Genomic DNA, 18,446 nt, shown 5'->3' with positions numbered 1-18,446 from the left:
CTCCCAGGTCACCTCTGCCAGAGGTGGCAGGAACGTTCATCCTCTCCTGGCTGGGCTGTTATTTTCACTTCAGTAACGTTACAATGGCCTTGGGGAGAGGCTCACTCCCGGAGTCAGATACAGGATGGGCAGCAGGGAACAGGCGCTTTTCCTGCCCTGCCACTGTCTGTGAGGCCTTGGCCTTGTCATTCCCTGGCTCAGTGCCTCAGTTTCCATTCTTGCCAGCCTGTGCCTATTTCTCTGTGATTTCACATCTGTGTTGATGCCAGTCGCATTCCTGCACTGCACAGTCTAAACCTGGCTTCTCTTTCTTGCCAGCACAATGAAACCTGCCCTGGAGCCAGAGCTGGAGACCTACCTCCTGTGAGCTGTCCTGCATGGTGTCTTCACCATGGACATGGAGAAGGATACCACCCATATCCAGGAAGATCATTCTTCTAGTCCTCCCTGCCAGGAGCAGGAGTGGCCTCTGGCCCCTGCTCCCTTGATTAGCTGGAGCTACAGAGAGAGGGTTGGGGTGGGCAGAGATGGAACAGGCTGCAGGGTTGGCTCCTTCCCTCTGGGGTGATTACATTATCCATCCAAGGAGGATTCCTTCCTTCCTTCCACATGTTGTGTTTTGCCCAGCTTCCATCCATAGCAACTTGGCTGTTCCATACTCTGCTGCCTATGAGGCCCTCTCAGAGACCTGCTAAGGGCATTAAAGAGCCAGCTGTCATCCTTCCATGAGTCCTTGCTAATTGCCTGCAGTGAGACATGAATGAGGGAGGCCAGGACATGTGTTTGGGGTCTCATCAGTGCTTCACAGAGAACCCTCTTCCTATCCTGTGGCAGATGTAGCCCCAGTTTCCCTAACATTGACCCATGGCTCTCCCTTCCTTTGCAGGCTCTGCACAAGGTCTTGGCAGAGCTTCTGGATGCCATGCCAGGGAACCTGCTGACAGAGTCCCCAGACACAGACAGGCTCTAGTACATCCAATAAGGAATTGTAGGGGGCAATTTTACCTTAATCATAGGACTAGAAGGGACCTTGAGAGGTCATCTAGTCCAGTCCCCTGCACTTGTGGCTGGGGAGGACTGGAAAAGAGAGTGGAAGATCCATTTTCTAGTCTGTCCTCCTATCTGGGATCCCACTGGGCCATCCTTGGTCAGGGCAGTCAGTGCAATGTAATGTTGAGCCCTTCCTCCTTCAGGGAAGGAGCTGGGACTTCAAGCCAGGGCTCTGTCTGGTTCTACTGAGCAGTAACACAGGGCTTTAGGCTGCCTTGGGGAGTGAGAGCCTCAACTTCTCCCCTTCCCTCTGTCGTGAGATCCAGGAGGTGATCCTCACAGAAAAATCACTGTCTCCTTCCTAGAGAAACCAGAGGACCCCAGGGAATCAGCCCATCTCTTTTCAATTAGAGAATCAGACAGATTAACAATAGAAAAGTGGGGGCCATAAAGATAAAACATACAGAAATGAGGGTTTCACAACCACAACCATTGCTAAGTGATTTCTTGCCAGACAGGATGCTATCAAACTAAGTTTTCTTTGACTATCTTAAGATCTGAAAAGGAGCACTCTCCTGGCCCTGGAGAAGCTGTCTGGGGAACCAGGCTGAGAAACAGGCATCCGCTGGAGTACTGACGAAGCCAGGCCTGTCTAGGTAACATCATCGGAGGTTAGCCTTTAGATAAGATAAGTGTGTGTAAACTGTTCATTGTTTTAAAGTCTGTGTTCCTACTGCTAAAATAACAACACTTTTGCTTTACGCAGGCTGTCCGATCACTATAATCATTCTAGATAATACTTAGTCCTGCCATGAGTGCAGGGGACTGGACTAGATGAACTCTCAAGCTCCCTTACAGTCCTATGATTCTATGTACACCACTGGTCTCGAAGGGAAGAACTACAAGTGTGTGAGCAGAGTTGGACCTGCAGGGTAAGAACAATGGATACACAGGGTACTGTAGCCCAGGGCTTGTGCTAAGAGTGGGAGAATTGTGGGATTCCACTCCAGTAAAGATAAAGGCCTGACGATGCCTGGGATGCACTCAGAGAGACCAGAGAAAGGTCCAGAGATGCAGCAAGCTTGTAATCATGCCATGATACAGGGATAATCAGACTGAGTTCCGCATCTTCCAGCGACTCGGTAAGGTGAGGTGAGATGCTGCCAGGGGCGGCTCCAGGCACCAGCGCAGCAAGCGCGTGCCTGGGGTGGCAAGCTGCGGGGGATGGCCTGCCGGTCGCTGTGAGGGTGGCAGTCAGGCGGCCTTCGGCGGCGTGCCTGCGGGAGGTCCGCCAGTCCTGCGGTTTCGGCGGCAATTCGGCAGCGGGTACGCTGAAGCCACGGGACCGGCAGCTCACCCGCAGAAACGCTGCCGAATCCGCGTGACCGCGGACCGCCCGCAGGCATGCCGCCGAAGGCCGCCTGACTGCCGAGCTTGGGGCGGCAGAAAACATGGATGCTGCAGCCTGGCTGAATGGAGCAAGGAGTTGCCTCTGGCTCTTGCTGCTGGGTCAGGATCCCCGATTCAGCACAGGCGAGGAGAGCTCACTCCTCACTGCCCGCTGTTCTGCTTTCTGCTCCAGGCAGCCCATTCCCACCAATTGGACCTGACATGGATCGTCCAGACCAAACTGGAGATGGGCAGTGGAAACATTCACATTGGGATTGGCCTTGATGGGAGAAATCATTGGTGTTGAAGATAAGGAGCAGGTGAGTGAGAGCTCAGAGATTTCCCCGTATATCCCATCAGTATGAGAGCCTGCTGCAGCACAGGGCCCACTGTGCAGCTTCAGGGACCATGGGTCTGGCTGCAGGGCCCTGGGTGTGACCTGCTCCCTGTAGCAATGGACAGTCAACCCTTGCTCCCATGCTGTGCTGGGCAGCCACCCTCCAAAGCTCTGCACACTCGGCCACTGAGGGTGAACCTGCCTGCACCAGGTGTGGGTGTGGTGCCCCTGCCTAGGCCCAGCTGCAGGGGGCACTCAGAGGTGCGGAGGAGGGGAGTAAGGACAAGTGGGGGAGCTCTCACTGGGCAGCCTAGTCGGTGACACACAGGTACATTGTTCCAGTGTGGCGGGGGGACTCTGTGATCCTGCCCACGCCATGAGGAACTAGTCTGTGGCTCTGGTTTAGCGACTCTGTGTGTCTTTGTCTCTTCCAGTTCTGGGAATGGCCAGCCGGAAATCCCTGTGTGTGACAACTGTGAAATCAGTTCTTACCAACGGGACCCCCAGGGTGAGAGAACAACAGATTTTCATTGAGTTTTGGTTAATAAACTACACTCCTCAGAAGGGGCACCATTCCCTATATACAACCTCACTGAACTTACTGATGACATTAGAGGAAACTGAGGCAGGGAGCACCTACAGTGCCATACTTGGCCAGGAGGAGGGCACTATAGGGCAGGTCTGAAGGTTTTGGGAGCACTAGCCTTTTAAGGAATTGGCTTAGTCCTGAAAGCTTCTGTCTTGGCTCAATTGCTGTTCCCACTTCGTTCAGAGCAGAGGTGAGTGTGCCAATGTCTTTTCTGTCCCATAACACAGGATTTTTATTGACCTGTTTACCCAGTGGGATTGCAGATTGGTATATGTATCAGAAATGTAAGAAAACCATTGAGAAAGGTGCTGCTGTCATGGAAAGAGATGTCGGAGAATAACAGAGTTCTCACTTTTTGTTTGGGTACCGCAAGTCAGATACTTTATTTTCTCTAACAATTGCGTAGAGGGAGAGAGCTAAACAGGTCTCTCTACAGGTAAACAATTACAGCAAACCTTTAAACCTTTCATTACAGACAATAATAAGCAACAGCTGCATTTTGTTTATACGTAGGCCATCTTGATATCTTATTTTTCTCACTTGTTTTGACTCTAGTCTACATACAATATTTTCTACACATTATCTACACAAGGGCGCAACAACTTCTCACACAGTTCTTTCCCACTCGCCTCACACATTCCTCGCATCTACAAATCTCGCATTATTAGGGTTACAGTTAGCCTGACTCTTGCTAACGAACTGTCAAGCATTGCATCCCCTTCCTGTCAGTTCTTTCTCTGCTTCCACAACCCCGCCTTTTGTACTACTAGTACAAGAAACATTTTCAAATCTCTATTTGCATTAAATCTCAGAATTCAGATTCTACATCAGATGCTTCAACCTTAGGGGCTTTGATTGGATGTAATGACAATGCACGCTGAGCATGGACATGAAAGGTATTACTATTATTACGTCCTTTACAACAACTATAACATACTCCTACACTAGCTAACAACAACACAAGCAATAACATTCCCATAGCGATAATATGATGGGGTTGTTGTACAATCTTAGTCATATAACACAATCCATCATACTTAGTACATAAGGTGGATACTCTATAAGCTGTCTGAAAGGCATACTTTTCAACTTGACATATATTTTGAAGCATGTGAATTTGCCCTTGTACTTCAGAGATTTTCTGAACCTCTGGTAACAGTGAAAGCAAATTTTGAAATCGATCAGGTACTAAACTAGTCCAATTAAAGGGTATCTGGAACCTAAGGACTACTTGCAAAATTCTATCTGCAGGCCAGTAGATAATATGATTGCCTGCAGTGGTAGTGAGATTAAAATGTATGTCTTGCGATGTGGTGGCATTAACATACACACAGCTATCATTAACTTGAAAAAGTAAAAAGAACAGGAGTACTTGTGGCACCTTAGAGACTAACAAATTTATTAGAGCATAAGCTTTCGTGGACTACAGCCCACTTCTTCGGATGCATACAGAGTGGAATAAATATTGAGGAGATATATATACACACATACAGAGAGCATAAACAGGTGGGAGTTGTCTTTACCAATTCTGAGAGACCAATTAAGTAAGAGAAAAAAAACTTTTGAAGTGATAATCAAGATAGCCCAGTACAGACAGTTTGATAAGAAGTGTGAGAATACTTACAAGGGGAGATAGATTCAATGTTTGTAATGGCTCAGCCATTCCCAGTCCTTATTCAGTAAAGAAACTGGTTTAAGTCAGAAAAAAGGGCTTTGTCGTGTGGTTGTGTCCAGACTTAATTCGATTTAACGCTGCTAAATTCGACCTAAACTAGTAGTGTAGACCAGGCCTGAGTCCCTTATGACCTCTGTGTCCTGCCTATCTGGTCTCACCCATCGATTGGCCCAGTCAGATCATTTTTGCACAAAAGTCCAGGGATGTATCATGCCGTTCCATCTGACTGCTCTAAATTGCTGGTGGTATTTCTCCACTGACAGGCCCACCCTGTCCAGAATAGCAGCCTTCAGCATATCATAGTCTTCAGCTTGGTGTTCCCTCAGGGCCATCTCAGTCACCTGAGCCTCACTGGTTGGGTAAGGGGCTAGTTGTAGTGCCCAGACACCCTTGTACCATCTGGCGCAAGTAGCCACCCACACAAAAAAGTTAGCAAAAAGGCATCAGGGTCATCCCTGGGGCCATCCTACATAGTCCCAGGCTGCCTGACTTCCAGTTCTCTCACTGGAACTCACCAACCTCTGCAGGAGCTGCAGCTACTGTACCTAAAACTGCTCCTTGATGAATTCCTGCAAGACGGTTCAGAGAGGGTTATGACACAGCTGGGATACCCCGCTGGGTTGAAGGATCTTCAGGTAGAGGGGAGGAACCAGCTCAGCTAAGGAGAGGCCACACCCAAGAGCAGGAGGGTGGTCCTGGAGGAACGTGGCAGGGTAGGACGCGGGAGTGGAACACCGCAAGGGGCCTGCTGTCCAGAAAATATCCACTGATGAGAGTAAAATATGCCAGGCAATTTATATATTTATTTGTTTAGCTTTGAAGGTATTTGCAGCCAATAACTAGTTGTAGATTTCTGTACATTATTTGTATATTTTGATTAAATTGGTAATGCAATAGGAGGGGTGAAAACATTATCTACTATCTGTTATTACTGGAAAAAGGCCCTCCTAGGTTCTCTCACAGGGGGCTTCCAAATTTCTTGTTAGAGAAAGGGTCATTGGTCACCCTTTGTTGGGGTGTTACCAGCTTTGCCCGTTACTTTGGGGTATGATCATTTATTAGGGTTACTCTTCTGGGGGGCGGAAGGGGGTTCTGTACTTCTATCAATGTACTGCTTGTGTCACTTGTGTTCTCATATGGAGCTCTATTTCTCACTGCTGCAAGTTCCCTCCCAATGGAGCTGTCCTGCAGGACCTAGGTTCTCCAGGACTGGGTTCTTCCAGCCCCAGTATCGCGCGCACACACTCACACTCTCTCTCTCTCCCTCCTCCGCCCCTCCCCCGGTTAATCAGCACTCCCAAGCTGCCTCCTTATATGTCCCTGAACTCAGCAGACTGGGTAGAGCAGCACTTCCAAGCTGCCACCCTCGTATGTCTGTGGCAGGGTTGGGCCAGATGGCTACAGAAGAGTGATCCTTTTGAGTACCGGGATGTGGGCGAGCGCTAGCTGCTGAAAGCCCCTCCTCCAGCCTAGGGAGGGGCTACTAAACCTGGAACCCAACTGAGTTCAGGGGACAACACAGGCAACAACAGGAACAGGCATGGAGGTCAAAGGGCCAAAAGTAAGGAAGCGGAAGGGGACACCGAGCAGAGAACCCTGGACAGCACCCACTGCTCCTTGAAAACATGGAGAGAGCCAGCAGATGCTGCCCAGAAGAACTCTGCCCCGATAGGTGAACAGATGAAAGAACGAAAAACAGCCCCACAGTCGCAGGCCCCACCCCTGCCAACCTCCTCTCCCTGATGTTACGAATGGCCACCTTGGCCATGGCTAGGAGGAGGCTGATGAGGTGGTCCCGCGACTTCGTGAGGCCTCGGATCGGGTGTGCATAAAGAAATAAGTGCGGAGAAAAGAGCAGCCAGAACCGCAATAAGAGGTGCTGGAGGAGCCAAAAGAGGGGCTGAGCACGTAACGTGAGACCTCAGGAAGGGGTTAGAGGCCAGGTGACATTTTGCCCGGGAAACTGAACAAAGGGGAGAGAGAGTTTTCAGAGCTGGCTGGTGGAATGGCTAGGAGGCAGACAGGGCTCTAACCTCCCAAGGGGGCTGTGGTGCCCTGAGACCCCAAGATGGACCTAACTGAGGGGGTCCTGCTATCTGTGCCTGCAAGACCTGTCTTGGACTGTGTCTCTGTTGTCTAAATAAACCTTCTGCTTTACTGTCTGGCTGAGAGTCATGGTGAATCGCAGGAAGCCGGGGGTGCCGGGCCTTGTGTCCCCCCACACTCCGTGACAACTGGTGGCAACGGTGGGATCTACTGCACCCTGCAGACGGCGCTTCCTGCAGTAAGTGATTGGGGAGCAGTAAAACGAAGGGGGATCGACGTGGACCAGGAGGGCTGAAGAGTCAGAGAGACAGTTTCAGGGGACGATTAACCCCTGGGAGCGTGTGACCAGTGAGAAGGACTTTTGCAGTAACAGGGTCCCCTGGGGGCGGGGGGGGGGAGGTCACAGCGAGCGGTCCCGGGGCGGAGAAGTCTGCAGCTCGACCCTGGCAGAGAGGTGGTGACCTGAAGGAGGACTGTCACACTAGGGATCTCCCTGGAACGGTGGAAAGCGGAGAGCACAGGCCAGCGAGTGACCAGCAAGAGGATGTACGCTAAACTCCTTAAGAGTGACCTGGTGGAGCTGTGCAAGGAGAGGGGGCAGCGCATTGGGAGGTCCACCAAAGAACAGCTAATTGCCCAGCTGGAGGAGAGGGATTGCTTGGAGGAACCAAGCGCTGTCCCTGAGGAAAGCCGCCCGGCCAATGCAGCATGGGCTCCGGGACCCAACCTGGCTGGGAGGGAGCAAACTGCTGTCGAGGACATCCCGAGACCCTGCCTACCTGTGCCTAGGGGAAGGGTTAGGGGAAGCCCAGCGAATACCGAGGCCACCCTGACCCCGGTGGCCAGCAGGGGATCGTCCCGGCGGAGCTCCCCGTCCCGGGAGCGGATGTGGCTGGAATGTGAATGGGAGATGAGACGAGAAGAGCTTGAGTTAAGGAAGCAAGAACTGAAGCAGGAGCAGGAAGAGAAAGAGAAACAATGTCAGCATGAGGCAAACCAGCGTCAGCATGAGCAGGAAGAGAAGGAGAAACAACGTCAGCATGAGCTGGAACTGGCCAGGCTGAGGAGCAGTGGGGCCCCAGCTGCGGTGAGCGAGGTGGGACCCAAGACTGCAAAGAGCTTTGATAAGTGCTTCCTGGCCCAGCGTAAGGAGGCGGAGGACATGGATACCTTCCTGATGGCCTTTGAGAATACCTGCGAGCTGCTCCAGGTTGACCCTGCAGACAGGCTCCAGTTTCTCATCCCCTCACTGGACTCCACAGCCAGGCAGGTGTACAGCACTGGGGGGAGATGAGAGCAGTGGCCCCGCCTCATGGGGTAAGGTGCCCGTGGGCTCAGTGCCCGGCCGCTCGGCATCGGCCGTCGCCACAACGGGCATGGCGGCGTCAGCCAGATTACCATTCACGGCCGGGCAGGTGGACATGACATGGCCCGGGGCGTTGCAGAGGCCAAAACGGGGGCAAACACCTGAGGTGGAGGGAAGGGGAAAGGGGGGGGCACCAAAGAGCAATCACCCTTACCAAGGCCTTCTAACAGGGGGGCATCCACTCTAGGGTTACCATAATCCAGCAATCAAAAAAGAGGACAGGAGGAGCCCCGCTCCTGTTCTGCCCTGCCCTAGCCCCGCCCCTCCCACTCCCCCCCTCAGAACCCCCAACCCTCCCCCCACTCCTTGTCCCCTGACTGCCCCCTCCTGGGACCCCTTCCCCTAACTGCCCCCCAGGACTCTACCCCCTACCTGTACCCTGATTGCCCCAACCCTTATCCACACCCCCACCCCCAGACAGACCCCTGGGACTCCCATGCCCCATCCAACCACTCCCCACCCCGACAGCCCCCCCAGAATTCCCGACCCAGCTAAACCCCTCTGCTCCCTGTCCCCTGACTGCTCCAATCCCTCTCCCCACTCCTGCCCCCTGACAGCCCCCCCCAAAACTCCCAAACACCCCCCCGCTCCTTGTCCCCTAACTGCCCCCTCCTGGGACCCCTGCTCCTAACTGCCCTCCAGAACCCCACCTCCTACCTAAGCCTCCCTGTTCCTTGTCCCCTAACTGCCCCCTCCTAAGACCTCCCCCCAACTGCCCCCCAGGACCCTACCTGTACCCTGACTGCCCAAAACCTTATCCACACCCTCCCCTAGAAAGCCCCCCCCGAACTCCCAACCCCCCCGTCTCTTGACTGCCCCCTCCAAAATCTCCCTGCCCCTTCTCCGACCCCCTGCCCCCCTAGTTGTTGGCCTTTCTTCACCTAATGTCTCGGTGAACTTGCTCAGGAACGGCCGGAGCTGTTCATCCCGGCAGGCTGGCAGGCAGGGGAGGAGGAGCGGGGGAGGAGCTCCAAACTGCCGGAGCCGATCAGTGATGCAGGGAGGGAGGGAGGGAGGAGGAGGAGCCCTCTCTGGCTGAGTGTCGGAGCCCCAAGTAAGTGACACCGTCCGGCCGGCAGCACTGTTAGCCGCGCGCGCTCTGCATGGGGGGGGGGGGGGGGGGAGTCCGGACATTTACAAATTCCCCCCGGACGCTATTTTTAGCTTAAAAAGCCGGACATGTCCGGGGGAATCCGGACAAATGGTAACCCTAATCCACTCCCTCAGTGGTTGGGGTCAAGCCCAGGGTCTCGATCTCAGCAAAAATCGAGGCAAAGTCCCCACCCGCCTCTACTGGTTCCCCCTCGACAGCAGCCAGGGCAGTAGCCATTGCGGTGCCTACAGGGGGCACAGATGGCAACGGAGCAGCGGGGGCGCTGTCCATAACCCCCTCCGGGAGGGACTCCATAGGAGAGGTGGTACTACCCGCCTCCGCAGCTGCAGCGACCTCAGCCAACTCCAAATGATGAACGGCAGCAGGGGAGTCAACGGAAGGCCCAGCACCAGCAACCCCCTTCATAGTTTTACAGGGGGTCTCTTCCCCCTCACCAACAATGGGGGGGTGCTGGGCCCGAACTCCTCGCTTGCGGTGTCTTCCACGCACAAGGTCCCAGCTCCCCGAAGAGGGGGGCTGGCCAGCTGGGTCAGGGCCTGGGAGCGAGGGCAATGACGGGAGGGGTAGGGGAAGACAAGGGCAGGACAACAGGGAAAGGAACAGACTCCCCCTGAGGCAAGCCCCACTCGAATCCTGCTACCGGCCCTGCCACCCTTTCCTCCGCGGGCCCCGGTCTACTACCCACCTCAGCGGCGGGGCCCGCACGCTCATCTGGGCACGTCAGGGGGGCCTCCCCCGAGACGAGTTGACAACGGTCACAGATGGAGGAGGGGTGATCCCAGGGACCGGGCGATCAGGGCCGCCGGCGATGATAGAGCCGACGCCTTTCCAGGTATCAGGGGTTTTAGATGCCCCTCCAAGCTGGGCCAGGGGGCAGTCCCTCCGGACGTGCCCCGACGCCCGGCGAAGAAAGCACTGGGCTGCCCCCGAAGAATAATAAACCCGGTACTGGGCCCCTCGATGGGGCACCAGAAGGGACCCCTCCAAAGCCTCCCCGTCACGTGCCGCTGGCGGAACTTGAACCTGCACCTGCCGACAGAATGAAAAAACGTGGCAGATGGCAGGGTCCTTACAGCTCAACGAAAGGGGGCTGAGGACAGACAGGGGCCTCCCCAGGGTGGAGAGGAATGGCAAAAGGGCGGCATTGGGGAGGAAGGGAGGAACAGAGGAGAAAACCACCCGTATGCCCAGGTCCTCCAAAGGCTCGAGGGGGACGTGAATGTCCCCCACCGCCAAGCCCCTCTCCGCCGCCTCCTGGCCAGCAGCCTCCGACTCCAGGAAGAACACCACCTTCCCAAACATCTTTGAGGCCACCACCACGGCCGTGGGCCCCACCACCCCCTCCAATGCCCGCACGTAGGTTACTACGTGGGGCGAGGCCGGCACCAGGAGGCAACGCACCCCGTGATACCTGGTGAAGGGTGGGACTGGGGCCCCGGCTGCCGGGAATGGTATTCTGGGAGGTGGCTGGAGCAAACGGCAAGCGGAGATGTCGCAGCCACCTGGGCATACGCCCCGGGGGCCGAGGGAGCGGCACCCCCAGAGCTGGTGGAGGGAACAACTGGCAAGGGAGAAAGGAGAACTGTGGCCGTTGACGGGGCCGCAGCGGGAGAAGGAACCACTGTCACCGGGGGTTTCACCTTCCAGGCAGGGCCCTTGCCCTTTTTCAACCCTCGGCCCTTCCCACCGGCCAAGGGAGCGGTCCCAGAAATGGAGGCGGCCGAGGTCACGGCAGCAGCAGCGGCGGAGTCTCGGGAGCCCCTATCTGTGCCTGCCAGTGCCTCAATGGCAGTGATGGCAGGCAGCCCGGTAGCGGCAGTCGAGGCGGCCATCGCAAGGGAGAGTATAGAGAGGGGGACTGGAAGGGAACTGCAGGGGCATCCACGGAAGTCCAAACCCCTGAATCACCCACCACAGAAAGGGAGGGAAGGGGACAGCCACTAGGGCAGGGAAATGGAAGGAAGGAGAAGGAGGAGTGGGAGGGGAGGGAAAGGGAGGAAAACAGCTACCACACCCCACCCACTAGGCTGAAAGCAGGGTGGAGGGGTGCCAACAGAAAGCGACAGAAGAAAACAAGGAACACAATTCCAGCACAAGATGAAAAAGAAACCAGCTCCCCCGGCTTCACTAAGGAAAGGAAGGGAAAAACTAAAACATCATGGGAAAGTGCATCAGTGAAGGAATCAATTAAAAAAAAAAAAAAAAAGTGTGTGTGGGGGAAGAATCTCACATGCCAACAGCGGAACGTGGGCATGCAGGCAATAAGGGCTGAACTGGAGGGGGGCAAGAAGCTTGGGGGCAGAATGCAGGGGAGGGCTAAATCAGGGGTGCCTCAGGCATGGAAAAAAGAACAGGGTGGGTTCAAAAAACAACCAAGCTAGAAGAGGGGAAAATGGGACTGGCAACCACGCCTGCACCATGGGACAAGGTTGGGGCAAACAAACTAATCAAGGACCAAAAACCAAAACAGGGCAAACCAGAGCAAACAGGGCAGTAGAAAGGGGAAGGGCGGGGCAGGCAGCAAAGGGAAAGGAGGCAAGCAGCTGCAAGAACAGGGCAGTGGATGAGGCAGAGGAAAAGGGGGCCCACCGGCCAAATGCAGCAGGGGAAGGAGGACAAAGCCAAGGGAAGGGAAAGGAAAGGAAACGAGCACCCATGGGCATCTGAAATACAAATGCCCGTTCACTGCCGCTACAGTCTCTGGATGTTTAGAAAGGCAGAGCAAACTGCTGGGCCGGGGAGCAGAGAACAGAGCCAGAAGGCAGGTGGAAAGGTGGAGGGTGCAGTGGTGGTGAGTGGGTGGACTAGGGGGAGGGCCCCAGGCCACTCCCCTAGCTCCCCACAGCAAAGGCACCTACCACCACAGAAGCAAGGATGTAACAAACCCCCTCCACAAAACAAGGCCTCCTCTACTCCCTCCTCAGCTCCAGCAGCAGTAACAGGCTCTCCCCAGCAGCAAGAGCAGCAGCAACCCAGCCAGGGAAGACCCCAAAAATGATGGCAAAAGTGGGGCCTTGCATTCCCCTCTGAGGGTCACATCAGCAGGGTCCTAGCAGCAGTCAGGGTGGCAACTGGCCAGCAGGACAACCTCAAAAGCATGGAAGGCAGGTAGATCAGCCTCAGAATGAGCAGGTCCCTGTTCCCTGGATAGCCAAACAAGGGCTACTCCAGGCCAATCAAGACACCTGATGCCAATTTAGCCAGTTAAGGTGGTTAGGCTAATGCTGCCACCTGACCTCAATTAACTGACAAAGGGTCAGGTAAGACTGTTAGGCTAATGGAGACAGCTGGAACCAATTAAGGTCCCACTGATACTGCTTTAAAAGCTCTCCTTGCCAGCTCTCTTGAGTGAGCTCAGGTGAAAGGAACTGGAGCCTGCTTGCATCCTGAGGTAAGGGTGAAGCTTAGAAAAGGGGAGCATAGGGAAGTGGCCCAAGGAATCAAAGCAGTGTTAGTGGTAGAGGGAAGCAGGAGACCAAACTGTTTAAGGAGCAACACAGACTGTGGGTATTCCACTTTCCCATGTCCCCTACAGGCCTGTGATGAAAGTAGCTCAATAATCTGTAACCTTTGCTGCCTTACTGGGAAAGGAAGGTCATACTGTGTGCCTCAGTGAGCTTCTGAGGCCACTATATCTGCCAGGAAGCACGGGACCCACCAATACAGGCTTGAAGCTTTGTCACACCAGGTAATAACCACAGGGAAGCTGAACAAACAAAACAGTTAGAATATTAAATCTAACTTAAATTTGATCATAAAAGTCAGGTTTAAAAAAACTATAAGTGATCCCACAAGTCAGGGTCAGTTGAGACTTGAGAGAGACAGTGAGAGAGCTGGATTCTCACCACACCACTCCATGAAGCTTGAATTGATCTGGGGTCCTATGTGGTGGTGGTAGCTGAGAGTCTGGAGTGCTGGAGACAGGTGGAGCCCCCACGATCAGTCAGGAGAAGATGAAGTCCCAATGGAACTGATGCAGATTTTTGGATCTAGGCAACAGAACACTTGAGCATGGGAAGGGTTTTTTGTAGAGAAACAGTGGTTCAAGAACATAAGAATGGCCATACTGGGTCAGACCGAAGGTCTATCCAGCCCAGTATCCTGTCTACTGACAGTGACCAATGCCAGGTGCCCCAGAGGGAGTGAACTTCACAAGTAATGATCAAGTGATCTCTCTCCTGCCGTCCATATCTACCCTCTGACAAACAGAGGCTAGGGACACCATTCCTTATCCATCCTGGCTAATAGCCATTAATGGACTTTATCCAGATCTCTTTTAAACGCTGTTATAGTCCTAGCCTTCACAACCTCCTCAGGCAAGGAGTTTCACAGGTTGACTGTGTGAAGAAGAACTTCCTTTTATTTGTTTTAAACCTGCTGTCCATTAATTTCATTGGGTGGCCCCTAGTTCTTATATTATGGGAACAAGTAAGCAACTTTTCCTTATTCACTTTCTCCACACCACTCATGATTTTATATACTTTTATCATATCCCCCCTTAGTCTCCTCTTTTCCAAGCTGAAAAGTCCTAATCTCTCCTCATATGGGACCAATTCCAAACCCCTAATCATTTTTGTTGCCCTTCTCTGAACCTTTTCTAATGCCAGTATATCTTTTGTGAGATAAGACCACATCTGTACACAGTATTCAAGATGTGGGCATACCATGGATTCATATAAGGGCAATAAAGTTATTCTCAGTCTTATTCTCTATCCTTTTTTAATGATTCCTAACATCCTGTTTGCTTTTTTGACTGCCGCTGCACACTGCATGGATGTCTTCAGAGAACTATCCACAATGGCTCCAAGATCTTTCCTGATTAGTTGTAAATTAGCCCCCATCATATTGTATGTATAGTTGGGGTTATTTTTTTCAATGTGCATTACTTGACATTTAGCCACATTAATTTCATTTGCCATTTTGTTGCCCAATCACTTAGTTTTGTGAGATCTTTTTTACGTTCTCCACCGTCTGCTTTGGTCTTAACTGTCTTGAGCAGTTTAGTGTCATGGGCAAACTTTGCCACCTCATTGTTTACCCCTTTCTCCAGATCATTTATGAATAAGTTGAATAGGATTGGTCCTAGGACTAACCCTTGGGGAACACCACTAGTTACCCCTCTCCATTCTGGGAATTTACCATTTATTCCTACCCCTTGTTCCCTGTCTTTTTAACCAGTTCTCAATCCTTGAAAGGATCTTCCCTCTTATCCCATGACAACTTAATTTACATAAGAGCCTTTGGTGAGGGACCTTGTCAAAGGCTTTCTGGAAATCTAAATCAAGGGAGAATACTCTATTTGTGTATGGGTGAACTGATGGCTCAAGGGAGTATACCAGAGTTGTGGTGTGTTGTTCAGGCTAGACAATGGGAACTGCTCATTCCTGGCTATGGGCGGTGTTCCTTCCAGGGAGCTCACAATGCAATTAGGCAGCTTCACTATTTTGGATACCAATAAAGGATTTATTACTAGAATTGGTCTGATAACTACTGAGCTGGGTGTGTGCAGGTGTGGGTTCATTAACATCTGGAGCAGAGATCCCCCAGCATGCAGTGTTTCCCTGCCTTTCTGGTCCCAGAGTTCTGTGCGGTTCTTGCTTTGGAATAGCTGTTCTCCATTCTGTATGCTAATGGAGATGCCTCCCTGTCCCATCCTTGATGCAAATGAGGCTGGGGGGTTTCCTTAATCCTGTCACCCTTATCCCAGGGATTTAGCTGTGTCTCCCATGGCCTTTTCATTGCTTTTTGTAAGTCTTTCTTCTGATTGGTTTTGGTTCAAGCAGAGGCTGTGGGGGAGAACTTCTTTCGTGAGTCAGACAGGCTGGGTACTGCACCCTGGTTCCCCAAGAACACAGAGCTGGTAGGTAACAGGGGTTGCTGCTGGTGCTCTTCCATTTCTATTCATTGTGTTTGCAAATAATTGTCAGGGGCAAAGTGAGTGTGTGAGAGAGCTGCCACTTGTGGTTTTTATGAATGGCCTTGAGATGCCCTCTTTAGACTTATCATTTCTGCTGAGGGAAACAGGAAAAATACCTAATGTTACCCTGAAGCAGGTTTCAGGGCCATGTGATAAAATTTCATAACATGGAGTTAAATTGTTGATTGATTAAACAATGATAAATTGGTTGTGGAGTTTCTTGTATAAATGGATGAATCCTCAGCCCTGAACTTGAAAGCCGAAGAGGACTGTCAAGGTTTCTAACACCATATCAGCTGCTCAGTAACCCCATCTCAGAATAGGTGAGTTGAGCTGATCTTTGTGTCATGGCTGCATAACTGAATGTGTGGGTGGAAGCATCTGTTAGTCTTTCCTAGTTTACTCTAAGCTATTGTGCTGTAAACTTGTTGCCATTAACTTGAATGTGCAGTTAAAATCTAACCGCATCAAACAGAAGCTCCTGTCAATGTGCAGAGATGTTTGTTTCCATATACTGCATGTACTTTCAGTCTGAAATGACTTTAGTTAGATTAAGGAAAAATATTGGTCAGAAAGAACAATAGTGAAGTCACCATGAAGGGGTGGGTTGGGGTTTGTGTGTGATCTAAGACAAGCAGAAGCAACTCTCAGAGCAAAATGGCTACAGAATTCTGCAAACAGGGCTCTTAGAAACATAAAGGTGAAATAAAAAGAAAACAAAGCATCAGTTTCATCACTTATACTGCATTGTAAACCTCTGACAGCATCACAGAATGAACTGAAGGCCTTTGCCAGGATGAAGAAGTTTGCAACCTGTCAAAGAGACCCAGCAACTTGGGATTCTGCTATGGCTGTCATGAATTGTAGGAGGCTTTCTTCATGGCCTCATTTTAGGCTGTGAGGGGAAAGAAGAAAATGGAGTAACATTCTGGGGTGTATATTGATGAGGCAAAGTGGTAAAAAATGGTTGCGTTTAGATCTGGCCTAGTTGGCTCATCTTAACTAAGCTCAACCTAAAATTAATCTCTTTCCCAGTCAAGATAAGGCCTTTGTCTAAGTCTCTGGTGACACCCCCATCACCCTTTTTCTAACACTATTAATAGATTTTTTAAGCCCAGAAGGACAACTTGGACCATAAAGTCTGAATTCCTGTATACCACAGGCCTGAGAACTAAGCCCATCCTTAAGCTCTTGGCTGAATCAAGGCCAAACTGAGGATTTGGTGGATGTCTGGGCCTAAGGCAGGTGGAAAAAGCAACTTTCCTCTTTCAAGCACTGTATTTGCTATAGAGTTCTGTTCTTCAGTGGAACCCAGGTTGATCCAGTGACTATATGGGTGGGCTCAGTACTGTGAGTTCAGTCAGAAGCTCTGCATTGTGGGAAGGTTTTAGTATCTGACTCCTATCTCCTGTCTGCTCCTCTACAGGATTCCCATCCTGGGCACAGCTTGCTGTTCTGTACCTGGTCTTTCCTTTGCTGTTAAACTTCCTACTGGCAACATGTAGCTCTTTCATGGCTCTGAAGGTGATATCCTGAACCTGGAAGATATCAGAACAAAGGGTGGTGAGCCATGAAACAATCAAAAGGCTGGTTGATATCTTAGATGGAATGAAATTCATGCTGGGCTAGAAATGAACAGAACAGGAGTTTGGAGAAGTTTGATTAAAGATTCTCTCTCCTCTTCTCTCTCTCCCCCCCCCCCCCCCCACATAGATCTTAAGGCCAGAAGGGACAACCAGTGTCACCCAGGGATTGTAAGAATCCGGCCAATCATTTCTGGTTGCACTAGTGTAAATCTCTTGGACACCCAATCTCATTTTAAAGACTTCAAGTGATGGATTGAGACCTGCCACAGCTCTCATTAGCTTGTGTCAATGGTTAATAACCCTAATTGTTAAAAAGGCACATTTTATTTCCAGTCTGTTTGTCTAACTGGGTGGGGAAGGGGCACAGCTCTGGCACTAGAGCAGGTGGGGATAGCCCTGGCTATGGCTGCTGGCAGCCCCCAATGCTGACGGCTCCGGCCCCAGCTGCAGCTGAAGAAGTCATGAAAGTCTGTTAAAGTAACCAAATCTGTGACCTTCATAACTCATGAGGAAGAATACGATTTAGTCAAGATCCAGAGATCCCAGATGTGATCTCTGCTGCCAACAACGCCTCCATGGGCTTGGTTTTTCAGAAGTGGTGGCCCGTATGGGGAGTGGAGACAAATGCACGGGAGTGACAGGAAGGGCACAGAGAGAGGTGGTGAGGCTGCTGAGCTTTGGGTGCTAATGGATTCCAAGAAGTGAAGGAACATTGCTGTCAGGGAGGCTATAGAGTAGCTAGCAATGGAGCCGTTTTAATATACAATGCCCCAGCTTCTCCACAAAGAGTGTTAGGGTTACAATGTAATGGAATGTGGCCATGACATGCTAGAGTGATGGCTCCTGAAAGTGTCCATCCTAGCCCCTGGAGTTTTCATTCAGTCATTCATAACTCTGAAACCTTCACTTTTTCCACCTGAAATTTTCCAGGCTTGTTCTCTGCCTAAAGGTGAGTTTGTTTGTTTATCTCCCCCCTCCCCCCCCCCCAAAAATGTTTAAAAAAAAAAAGCTCAGCCACTCTTGAATACCAGGAAAAAATTTTTCTCATGATATCAAGTTTGGTGGACATTTGTGGGTTTTTTCTTTTTTTACCAGCCCCAAATCAAAACTGCTGCCTTGAATGGTGGGATCTGTATTCCTTATCTACTGTTTGTGAGGAAACACACAGCATAGTCCCCACTCCTTTGCCCATCCCTCCTTCCTAATCATTCCCAAGGAAATACTGACACCCCGTACTTCTGCAGCAACCATCTGATCCCACCACTCCTTCCTGCAGAGCCACATAGCCCTTGGGAGCACCCTTGGAAGAAGAGTGAGAAAGGGAGCTGGGGAAAGGTACAGGGCAACACAAAGTGGTCCAGGGGTGTCCACCCAGTGGATCCAGGCCCATACCATCTTCAGCTCTGTGGTGAGCTGCAGTGTTTACAGATTTCCTCC

The 18,446-nt window shown here is 51.6% G+C and overlaps 1 long non-coding RNA gene across 1 annotated transcript; it reads left to right on the top strand.

Moving 5' to 3' along the window:
- The first annotated feature begins 254 nt into the window (after positions 1–254).
- LOC117867649 lies at positions 255–17,064 on the top strand. The gene is made up of 5 exons (XR_004643460.1): positions 255–1,661; positions 1,757–1,922; positions 2,573–2,699; positions 3,151–3,224; positions 16,850–17,064. It is a non-coding gene; the product is annotated as an uncharacterized LOC117867649 (long non-coding RNA).
- Positions 17,065–18,446: the final 1,382 nt, after the last annotated feature.

Source organism: Trachemys scripta, chromosome 18 (genome assembly GCF_013100865.1).
Source record: "Trachemys scripta elegans isolate TJP31775 chromosome 18, CAS_Tse_1.0, whole genome shotgun sequence".
In the NCBI taxonomy this organism is placed as follows: Eukaryota; Metazoa; Chordata; order Testudines; family Emydidae; genus Trachemys; species Trachemys scripta.
Note: the sequence above shows the minus strand (reverse complement) of the source record. Positions and strands in the feature narration are given on the sequence as shown.